The sequence below is a fragment of the Carlito syrichta genome, unplaced genomic scaffold (assembly GCF_000164805.1).
Source record: "Carlito syrichta isolate Samal-C Ts95f unplaced genomic scaffold, Tarsius_syrichta-2.0.1 Scaffold225203, whole genome shotgun sequence".
Classification (NCBI taxonomy): domain Eukaryota; kingdom Metazoa; phylum Chordata; class Mammalia; order Primates; family Tarsiidae; genus Carlito; species Carlito syrichta.
Window position 1 is genome coordinate 21,116 of NW_007169299.1, and position 10,719 is coordinate 31,834.

A 10,719-nucleotide genomic window follows, 5' to 3' on the forward strand; every position below is an offset into this window, starting at 1 on the left:
AAAAAAAAAAAAAAAGAGAGCCGGGCTCAGTGGCTCAGCCTGTAATCCTGCGCCTTTGGGAGGCTGAGGTGAGTGGATTGCCTGAGTCCGCGGGTTCGAGACCCGCCTGGGTAGCAAGACCTCATCTCTACAATAAATCAAAAAATCAGACGGACGTGGTAGCGCATGCCTGTAATTCCGGCTACTTGGAAGGCTGAGGCAGAAGGATCGCCAGAGCCCAGCAGGTTGAGGCTGCAGTGGCCAGGAGCGGCCACTGCACTCCAGTCTGGGCAACCGAGTGAAACTCCAACTCAAAAAAAAAAAAGATCACCAGTATCTTAAATAACCCTTAGAATGAAACTAAATCACAAACCACTTAAGCACTCATATGATGAGCATTGGTGTAATTCCTTCCACAGATAGTATACTCCTCTGGTGCAATGGTTTGCAACCAAGGACAGCATTTATTTGGTGTTGGATAGAGGCCTACTAAACCTCCTACAATGTGCACAATAAAAAAATTTCCCCACTCAATGTCATTAGTGCCCTTGTTGAGAAAAACTGCTTACTCAGGTCTGTGGTCCTAGAATCTTCTTTCTTATGTTGTTTGGTTGAAAGATAAAACAACAAAACTAAAGTGTTTTTACAGAGATACAGACAGGCTTTATCAGATTACAAATAACAATATAAAAACAAATAGAAAAATACAGTAGCCCTTCATGTCATGACATAGATTACTAGTTAGGACTCTTGGTTGCATATAACAGAAACCAACTTAAATAAAAAAACAAATAATTTATTGAGAGTCTGTGATAGTTTTGAAAACAAATGGGAAGGTGAGAGAACTTAACCGAAGCTGGAACCAAGACACGCAAGGACCACCCAAAATCCCATCAAAGAATCGTCTGCATAGGACACTGAGCAGATTACATCCCATTACAAAATACAATTACACCACACCCTTTCTAGAAATGAGGAGATTGCCAAATCCTGTGTGATAACTCACTGAGCATGACACTTTTAGCATAGTGCTCAATTTAATGTATTTTTTGAAAACCATGGGACTAGAGACAATATAATGCTAACCTTATGTTAACTTCATGTTTCCTAGTGCAATTTTTACTACCAGAAGACACATTTTCTTCTTATATTGCTTTGTGCACATTATTTTTCTGAAAGCTTTCACTGTGACTACTGCCATGGTGAGTTTTTTCTTCTCTTAAGTTATCTGGCCCTTTCATGACAGAGCAGATAAAATTGCACACGTGTGTACACACACACACTTGAAATGTGCTGTAGCCAACCTTTGAACTGCTTCTTTTTATGATTTCCAAGACCTTGGCCTCAGTTATACCTTAGATGGACTCACTGCTTGCCAGAAATTGCAACCTAACACCAGGAACATCTCTAGACAAGGTCTGCATTCTACTTGCTTTGAATTTATTCTTCTTTGTCATACCCTGGTGTGGTTGGGATAGCCATTCTCTTGAGAACTGAGGCAAGTTAATGGGGCAGCCTTAGATTTCCTCAGTCAAAGCCAACACCTTAAGCAGTTACTTTGTATACCCTTTATTTGATAATGGTGTATAAAATCTGTCAGTAATCTATTTCCAGGCTGAAGAAGCAAACAGCATGCCCCTAAACTGGTTACTGATTATGTGACAGAGAAGTTTAATCAAGATCCACTAGTTACCCATACTCTGAATCTTGATAAAAATTAATAAGGCTCACCAGGTACAGTGGCTCATACCTGTAATCCCAGCACTTTGGGAGGCTGGGGTGGGAGAATCACTAGAACTCAGGAGTTCAAGACCAGTGTGGGCAACACATAAAACTTCATCTCTAAAAAAATCAAAAAATGTGCCAGGCATGGTGGCACATGCCCGTAATTCCAGCTACTCAGGAGGCTGAGGCAGAAGGATCTTCTGAGCCAAGGAGATCAAGGCCATGCGCTGCACTTCAGAAACAGAGTGAGATCTTGACTCAAAAAAAGGAAGCAGTTGAATAGATAAAAACTTGGAAATGGTAAATTGCTAACAAAATATTTATGTCAGTTTGTTTGGAACCAAGAGAAATGGTGTGTGAGCATAGAGGTAGAAGAAAGACAGTTTCTGGTGTAGAAGCCATGTACAGAAACTTACAAAGCAGCCTAGGCAACAACATGAGACCCCATAGCTACAAAAATAAAATTTAAAATTAGTCAGGTATGGTGATGCATATCAGTGTCCCAATTATTCAGGAGACTGAGACAGGAGGATCACATGAGTCCAGGAGGTTGAGAATGCAGTGAGCTGGGATCACGCCACTGCACTCCAGTCTGGGTGACAGAGTGAAGACCCCAACTCAAAAAAAAAGAAAGAATAAAGAAACATATAAAGCATCTCCCTCCTCTCCATATTTTTTATTCCCAGTCTATAAAATATGTAATCGTGAAAGTGCTCACCTACCCTAACATTAGCATTTTATTTCCAATTTGGCTTCTTTTTTTACATAACACATTAATAATGTCAGTTCATAAAACTGTAGCCCAAATTTAAGAATATGGTTTACAAAGAGGACATAGTTGTATTTACTGTTTTACTTCAGAGGAGAAATCATTCTTTAGATTTCAAATTCTGACACCTATCTTGGCAGAAATCAGCCATAAACCAGGTACTAGCATCCCCCACATGAATATAAGCCTGCTTACTTCCTTCTTACCCTTGGAGCCTCATGTCATTTTGAAAAATCCTCCCACAGCTTATTTAATCTGCCCATTTTCCACCTAACTTGAAGGGAAGGGAATCTGGCTTACAGGTCTACAAAGTGAGAATTTGAACTGTCACTCTTGGAAATGATCCAACCTCTTTTCTTTTTTTAGTATCTGCTGTGCCCTCTACTTTAAGTACAATGTAATTTATGCAAGATCTGCAGCATATTTCATCAGCTGAATTGCATGATGCATCATTTTCATGATTTGTAGGAATTGTTCACACAATGCCGTTTGTATTGTGACTTCTGATCTGCTCAGCAGTGGATTCACATTTGGCTTCTGAACTCACCATTTCATCAAAAATTTCATCCACGTGACCCAATGTCACCCAGGATCATCCTCCCTTTTAGAGGTAGATTAAGGTTGGCTTGAATTACACAATTCCAAACTCTTCAGGCTTACAAAGGTCTCTACCAAATGCTCCCAGGTTCATAACTGCCTCTAGTCCTAGGCCTTTACTTCCTTGTACTCTGTGTCTTTCTCACAACATATGGGTCTTGACAGGAAGCTCTGCCCATTTTACACCAAAGAAACAAAACTCATGAACTTCTTGAAGATTCATTTAATCTGAATCAGGGTAAACCCTCACTTACACTATCTCCTTAGCACTCATCTCTTCTCTCCTGGTTTGATAAAAGGAATTCAAATTCTTCTTCAGTTAGCTAAGATGACAACTCTCGGCAGTTTATATCACTGGTTCCATAACAAGATATGACTATTTTCTGCCACCAAAGGATTCAGTAGGGAAAAAAGGATGAATGGAAGCCTTGTTATTTGTCAGGATCCATACTCCCTAGGAGGCAGCTATGGTATTAAACAACAAAACTTTTATTTTTTATATCCATCTCCACAGAAAAAGGGGATAATTGTGTAGTTTCTTACTAATGTATCCCAGAGATTCTCTCCTCCAAGATGTGGCTAAGGAGAAGATGAAACCTAATAGTGATTGTGTTACCCAGTCTTTCTCCCCAACCCTTGGACTCTCTGCCCAAGCTCTTCTCAATTCTCCTAGAAGTAGGATTAAGTTTCGGGGATATGACTTCCTTCCCCTAGATGCAAACGAAGTCTCTTACCAAGTCACACACACACACAACAAGAACTTCCTTCCTAGTTAAAGACACTTAGGCTCCAGCTTAGTCTTCCCAAGCTCTGGGGCCTTAGGATCAACAGGGGCTCCTGCACGTCTGCAAACCTTGGCTGACCACGGGAGACCAGAAAATGGAATGCCATTTTTTGATCTTAAAAAAGTAGCTTAATAACTTAACATTAGCCAGGCTGCACTCCCAGTCTCTCTCTCCCATCATGGTCTTCACATGATGTCAAAGCACTCTCATGAGACTCTGATTCCCTTAAGGTGGGCATCCTGTCTTTCCCTCAGGGTGCCTGCTTCCTGAAAATAGCAAGGATTCGTGCTATCAAACTTATTCACTCTGAACTTGGAATGGCTTCTTTCTATCTTCCCAGCTCTGAGCTGGAACTTCCCTACCCAACCTGTCTGCTGTTCTATTTCCTGACAGTAGCTAAGACATCTGCCTACAAATTAATTTTTTTTTTTGAGTCAGAGTCTCACTCAGTTGCCCAGGCAGGAGTGCAGTGGCATGCTCACTGCCACCCCAGCGTCGACCTGCTGGACTCCAGCAATCCTTCCACATCAGCCTTCCAAGTAAGCAGAACTGCAGGCGTGTGCACTGCCACACCCAGCTAATTTTTTATTTATTGTATAGATGAGGTCTCACCAAGTTGCCCAAGCTCATCTTGAATCTGTAGTCTCAGGCAATCCTCTCATCTCGGTCACCCAAAGTGCTGGGATTACAGGCTGAGCCACTGAGCCCAGCTAAATTAATCTTACTAACAGTGAGAACTTGAAGGTATCATCAGAGCTTGACTATCATCAGCTGGGTTTTTTATATTTTATAGAAACAAGGTCTCACTGTGTTGACTAGGCTGGTCTCGAACTCCTGTACTCAAGTAATCTTTCTGCCTCTGCCTCCCAAAGTGCTGGGATTATAGTCATGAGCTACCACACTGGTCTAAAGCTCAATTCTTTAAGCTACTTTGAATGTCTCTTTATGTTGTAACTCATTGCAAAATCCTCTCTAATCTTATCATAAATGCAACATTTTTTCTCGTTTCTATTAATGCATAATCAAAAATATTGCACAAGTACTGGTGACTATCTGAATCACTGTTTACTCATTCACTATTGTTGCTAGCTTCAAGACCACATTGATTCCTAATGTCAAGCTCTATAAACTTTCTCTGACTAGACTCTGTGGCCTGCCTCTAAACCCCACCATTTTTTGACACATTTAACTATTCGGTTCAAAGCACAAAGCAAACTCCTTCTTTCCAATATCTGGCGCTGCAGTTCCCTGGACAGTCACTATATGGCATAATTTATGGACTTTAGCAAGGTTTATCTACTCCCAGATTCACACTGTGGGAGTCCAGTCTCCAGGGAGAATGACAGTTCTCTGTAGTTCTTGTCTGCATAAGAAGTTTGTATTTTTAGAGTTTTACCTGAAAGCAGGAATAATTACATTCTAGGCTATAACTCAAACAATAATAAAATAAAGTATGTCCACACAATATAGATGCCCAATATTAACATGTGTAACATGGAGATACTGATTATAGCATGACCTGGAATGTGCACTACCACACATTGGGAAACAATGTTCTCTAGTTATTTGCAAGAGAAAGCCATCAGCTCCTGCATATTCACAAGGAAGTCTTAATATAGGTGTTGGCACAGCTGCTGAAAATCCTTTAAATCCTATATACACCCTCAATTTCCTATTAAATGTTGTGAGTTAACACTAGAGTTTTCTCTCATGGTAGAATTTGACATTGACCTACACTATATTTTTTTAACATGTTATTTGTTCCCACTTATTTCTCTCTAACATCATTCATAAGCCAGATGACCAATCATTGGAATGACTGACAAAATCCTGAAGAAGTTCACTAGTTTTTCTTTGCCTTTTTGATGCGTTTTGATGGTCAGTCATTTAACGAATCACTTACTCAACAAACATTTATTGAGTAATATACATAGCGTTGAAGATACAAATGACAGGAGTAGCTCGACTTCCAGGGAGACAAATGTGAAAATAATTAAAATGCAATTGAATAACCATTATGGCAGAGAAATAACCAACCAGTAAACAGGAGGGAAAAATTAATACTATATAAGAGAGAGTAGAGAAAACCTCATAGTAAAGGTGAGCTATTACATAACCTGGACATTCCAGCAGACAACTGTGTTCCTCAGGAGAATCCAATGGGAACGCTCCTTTCACTAAAGCAGTAAGAAATGCCCCAGTGGTACAGGGGCTGGGGACGAAGGACACTGGTCTCAGTGAGGGGCTCAGCAGTGCCTGTGCTTAGTGCACCAGGCATAATGGTAGGAAAGCTCCCTGGAAAGAGAGGAGCACCAAAACCCCAACTTTAGCAGAAGAATCCAAATCACCAAAATAAGAGCCCAAATATGGGACATAGAAGACAAAAAATATCATAGAAAATATCAACAAAACAAAAACTGGTTCTTTGAAAGAATCAATAAGATTGATGGACCCCTAGCCAGAATGACCAAGAAAAAAGGAAAAAGCTCAAATAAACACAATCAGAAATAAAAAAGATCAAATCACAACTGACCCCAAAGATATATAAAAGATTATCAGAGATTACTGTGTATACATATATGGAAACAAACTTGATAACCTAAGTGAAATGAAGGACTTTCTGATATCACACAACCTCCCCAGGTTGAAACAAGAAGACATTGAGACACTAAGTAGACCAATAACAACCCAGGAAATTGACTCTGTCAAACGAAAGCTACCTACGATAAAAAGCCCTGGACTGGATGGCTTTCCAGCAGAATTCTACAAAATGTACAAGGAGGAGCTAATACCAATCCTATTGAAAGTATTCCAGGCAATTGAGAAAGATGGAATTCTACCAAAATCATTTTACAAAGCTAACATCACACTGACACCCAAACCATGTAAAGATCCAACAAAAAAAGAGAACTACAGGCCAATATCCCTTGTGAGCATAGATGAAAAAAAACCTCAACAAGATTCTAGCAAATTGAATCCTAACACACATCTCAAAAATCATCCACCATGACCAAGTAGGTTTCATCCTACCAAGATGCAGGATTGGTTCAACATCCACAAGACCATAAGTGTAATTAAATCCCGTGGACTGTGTGGCTGTCTTGAGGGGTCCTGAGAGAGAGGGGTGAGAGATTAAGAAAGACACAGACACAAAGACATAGAGAAAAGCTGGGGCCAGGTGGGACACTTTCCTCTGATGGAGGAGAAGTGGCCCCGAACTAGCTCAGCATGTTTATTTTATAATCAAGCATAACGGAAGTTGGAAGGGATTCAAGGTCTGTGAGGGAGCCACAATGAAATTATGTTGCCACCTAGAAGGCAAGCTGTTCTGTGGTTATCTTCTTGTACTAGGGCTTTATTGTAGCTAAGACTTTATCTGTACCCGGATGTGTGGGCATCTAAGACACCATTTTATGTAGCAGGCTGCATCCCTCACCTGCCTTTGGCTAGAATGCAGAGCTCCCCACATCACATCCACTCCCAACATCTCCCCCTTTTACATTTTCTAAATACAGGCTACTGCAGTGGCTCTGCATTGGCGTTGGAGGATTCCATATCTGATTGGCAAAAAACAAAGGAGGATTAGAGCAAATATGAAAAAACTCAGAATATATCAAGCAGAATGTTTTAACTTATTAAAGGGATTGAATCCCTTGAGATCATTAAAAAGATTTTGTGCTATTTGGGCAGCTGTAAGATAGGATTCTTTACTATTCTGGATGTCCAGAATATTGTGGTGGAGCTCGAGCAGGTCTACTCTTATGTTATTGTGACTCCATATGCCTTGAAGGTATTTTTTAACTAAGTCCCAATGCATAATGTCTTAGGTCTTGTAAATTCCCTTTACTCTAGGCTAGTTTGATTGCCGCTATGAGATACCTCTGACACCTGGCACCAGGAAGTCTGTGTCTGAAAAGAAAAATTTGGCAAAGTTAATCCTTTTCTAAAGTATGCATTTCTCCAAAACATAGCTTCTACTTTCTCATCGTATTAAGGTTTAGGATCAAGATTTTAAAAATGCATTTCCCTCTTTCTGTCTGTCCTTTCATTCCCCACTCCTGCCCTTGGAAATATTCTTATGATTCTGGGAAACAGGGCAAAGATCAATCTTCTATAACTACTTCCTGCTAAGATGGGCCATAGAAATGTCCCTACCTATCTATTTCCAAGGGCATAAACAGGAAATGGCAGGACCTTAACCAAATACTATTTGGTTTTAATAAAACATCGAGCAAGAACACAGGCAAAAATTATGCAAATGATGATGAAAAAGGCTATTGCCCCAAAAACAATGTTGGAAAAGTGAAAGCAAAGCCTCTAAGTTATCAATGTAAGTTGAAATATTCCTTTGTAAATTATCTATAGTTGTACTTTAACAAGGGAATGCTTTCTTTGTAACAAAGACAGTGAGGGAGGGCTAATCGAATTTTGTCTCTTTCTTCCTCCTCCTGCCCCCCACTTTTCAGAGGAGAAAATTCTTTTGGAGATTGTTAATTAAGCAGCTCATGTTTTGGTTTTTGAGTAGCATTTTGGCTTAGCATTAGTGTACTTGATATTAATGGTAAATTTATAGAAACTTTTTGTAGCCTTGAGTGTTTACAGAACTCCTTTTATGCGCTTCTTTTCACAAACTTTCACATACTTTCACATACCATGTTTGACATACTCAAACCATTTTTCAGCATGTTTAAACCTTCCATTTTTGTTCTATACTTTCCTTCCTTTAAATAACCAGCCATTCTATTATAAAACAAAAATGTACCATACAAGAATCTTTCCTATGTAAAATTATTTCTCTTTTCTTTATACTTTCTTACCAAAAACATACCTTATACAAACAACTTTCTTTACATTTTTCCTAACCTTAGAGCTCTAACCAAAATAATAAGTTCAACCTTTTGTGCTGAGGTGCCAGGAGGCAAAGGTGCACTTTTAATTACTTTGGTATTGGTTGTCATGGCATATCCAGCCTTCCTTTCTCCATTAATAACAAAACTGCTCCCAACAATGTATCACTTGCATTCAGGGTTAGAAAGGGGACTGTTGGCAAAGACAGGGACCTACCCACCAGGCCAAGCAGTGGGTTGGAGAATGGGAGGGTCCAGGAAATAAGTCCAGTAAGGATTTCCCTTTGTTCCACCAACCTGATAAGCAACAATGGCTAGCAAGGCAATGAATAAGGCTTGAGGGGAACTTGGTCCCCTATGCTTTTTACCAATCTTTTCCCAAGTATCCAAATTAACTGTCCCTTGAACAAGAAACCAAGGGCATGTTTCCTGCACAAAGCTTAAAAATTCCTCTAACTGAGAACCCTTAACCAGGCAGCCTCTTGTCCAAAGCATAGATTTTAACACTTGGACATACAGACTCCTCTCTTGGGAGCCGCAATTACCCATGTTTTATACCAAGCTGAAACTGAATACACTCCTTGCCTTCCCTTATTTTTAGGTGTGCAACTCTCTTGGAGTGTCTCTTCACCTGAGATAAGGCGTTCTGTCGTGCTCAGGTCCTGTTTGGGCGCCAGATTGCCAAGACCCACGCAGCTGTCTCAAGGGGTCCCAAGAGAGAGTGGCAAGAGATTAAGAAAGACACAGACACAAAGACATAGAGAAAAGCTGGGGCCAGGTGGGGCAATTTCCTCTAATGGAGGAGAAGTGGCCCAGAACTAGCTCAGCATTATTTTATAATCAAGCATAAGGGAAGTTGGAAGGGATTCAAGGTCTGTGAGGGAGCCATAGTGGAATTATGTTTCTACCTAGAAGGTGAGCTGTTCTGTGGTTATCTTCTTGTACCTAGGGCTTTATTGTAGCTAAGACTTTATCTGTATGATGTGTTCCTGAATGTGTGGGCATCTGAGACACTGTTTTGTGTAGCAGGCTGCATTCCTCACAGTCTGCCTTTGGCTAGGATTCAGGGCTTCCAAGTGAGACCATTGCCTATGAGCTTGGTATACTCAAGGCCTGCTACATTTTATGTAGCAGGCTGCAGCCCTCACCTGCCTTTGGCTAGAATACAGAGCTTCCAGGCAAGACTGTTGCCTACGAGCCTGGGGTACTCAAGGCCTGCTATAGTGGCAGTGCTCCTCTGCTCCCCACATCGCATCCACTCCCAACAATTAAATATATTAACAGATGTAAAAACAAGAACCACATGATTATACCATTAGATGCAGAAAAAGCTTTTGATAAAATCCAGCATCCCTTCTTGATAAAAAACCCTCAAACACCTTGGTATAGAAGGTACTTCAAAATAGTAAGTGCCATCTATGATAAACCCACAGCTAACATATTGCTAAATGGACAGAAACTGGAAACATTTCCCCTGAAAACTGGAATAAGACAAAGATGCCCACTCTCACCCCTCTTGTTCAATATTATGTTGGAAGTCCTAATGAGGGCAATTAGACAAGAGAAGGAAATCAGGGGTATCCAAATAGGAAAAGAGGAAGTCAAGTTATCCTCTTTGCTGATGATATGATCCTATATTTTGAAAATCCAAAAAATTCTGTCAAAAACGTGCTTGCACTGATAAAGGACTTTGGAAAAGTCTCAGGGTACAAAATAAATGTGCAAAAGACAATTGCATTCCTATACACCAACAACAAGCAGGCAGAGACCCAAATAAAAAGCATAATTCCATTCACAATAGCCACCAAAAGAAAGAAAATACCTCGGCATCTTCCTAACCAGAGAAGTGAAAGACCTTTACAATGAGAACTACAAAACACTGCTCAAAGAAATCCAAGAAGACACAAACAAATGGAAAAATATTCCATGCTCATGGGTAGGAAGAATCAACATTGTTAAAATGTCCATCCTACCAAAGGCAATCTATAGATTCAACACAATACCCATTAAGTTACCT

At 40.2% G+C, this 10,719-nt stretch overlaps 1 pseudogene; it reads left to right on the plus strand.

Annotated features, from left to right (window-relative positions):
• Positions 1–10,719, plus strand: part of LOC103253360 — a 16,269-nt pseudogene that overhangs the window by 1,498 nt on the left and 4,052 nt on the right.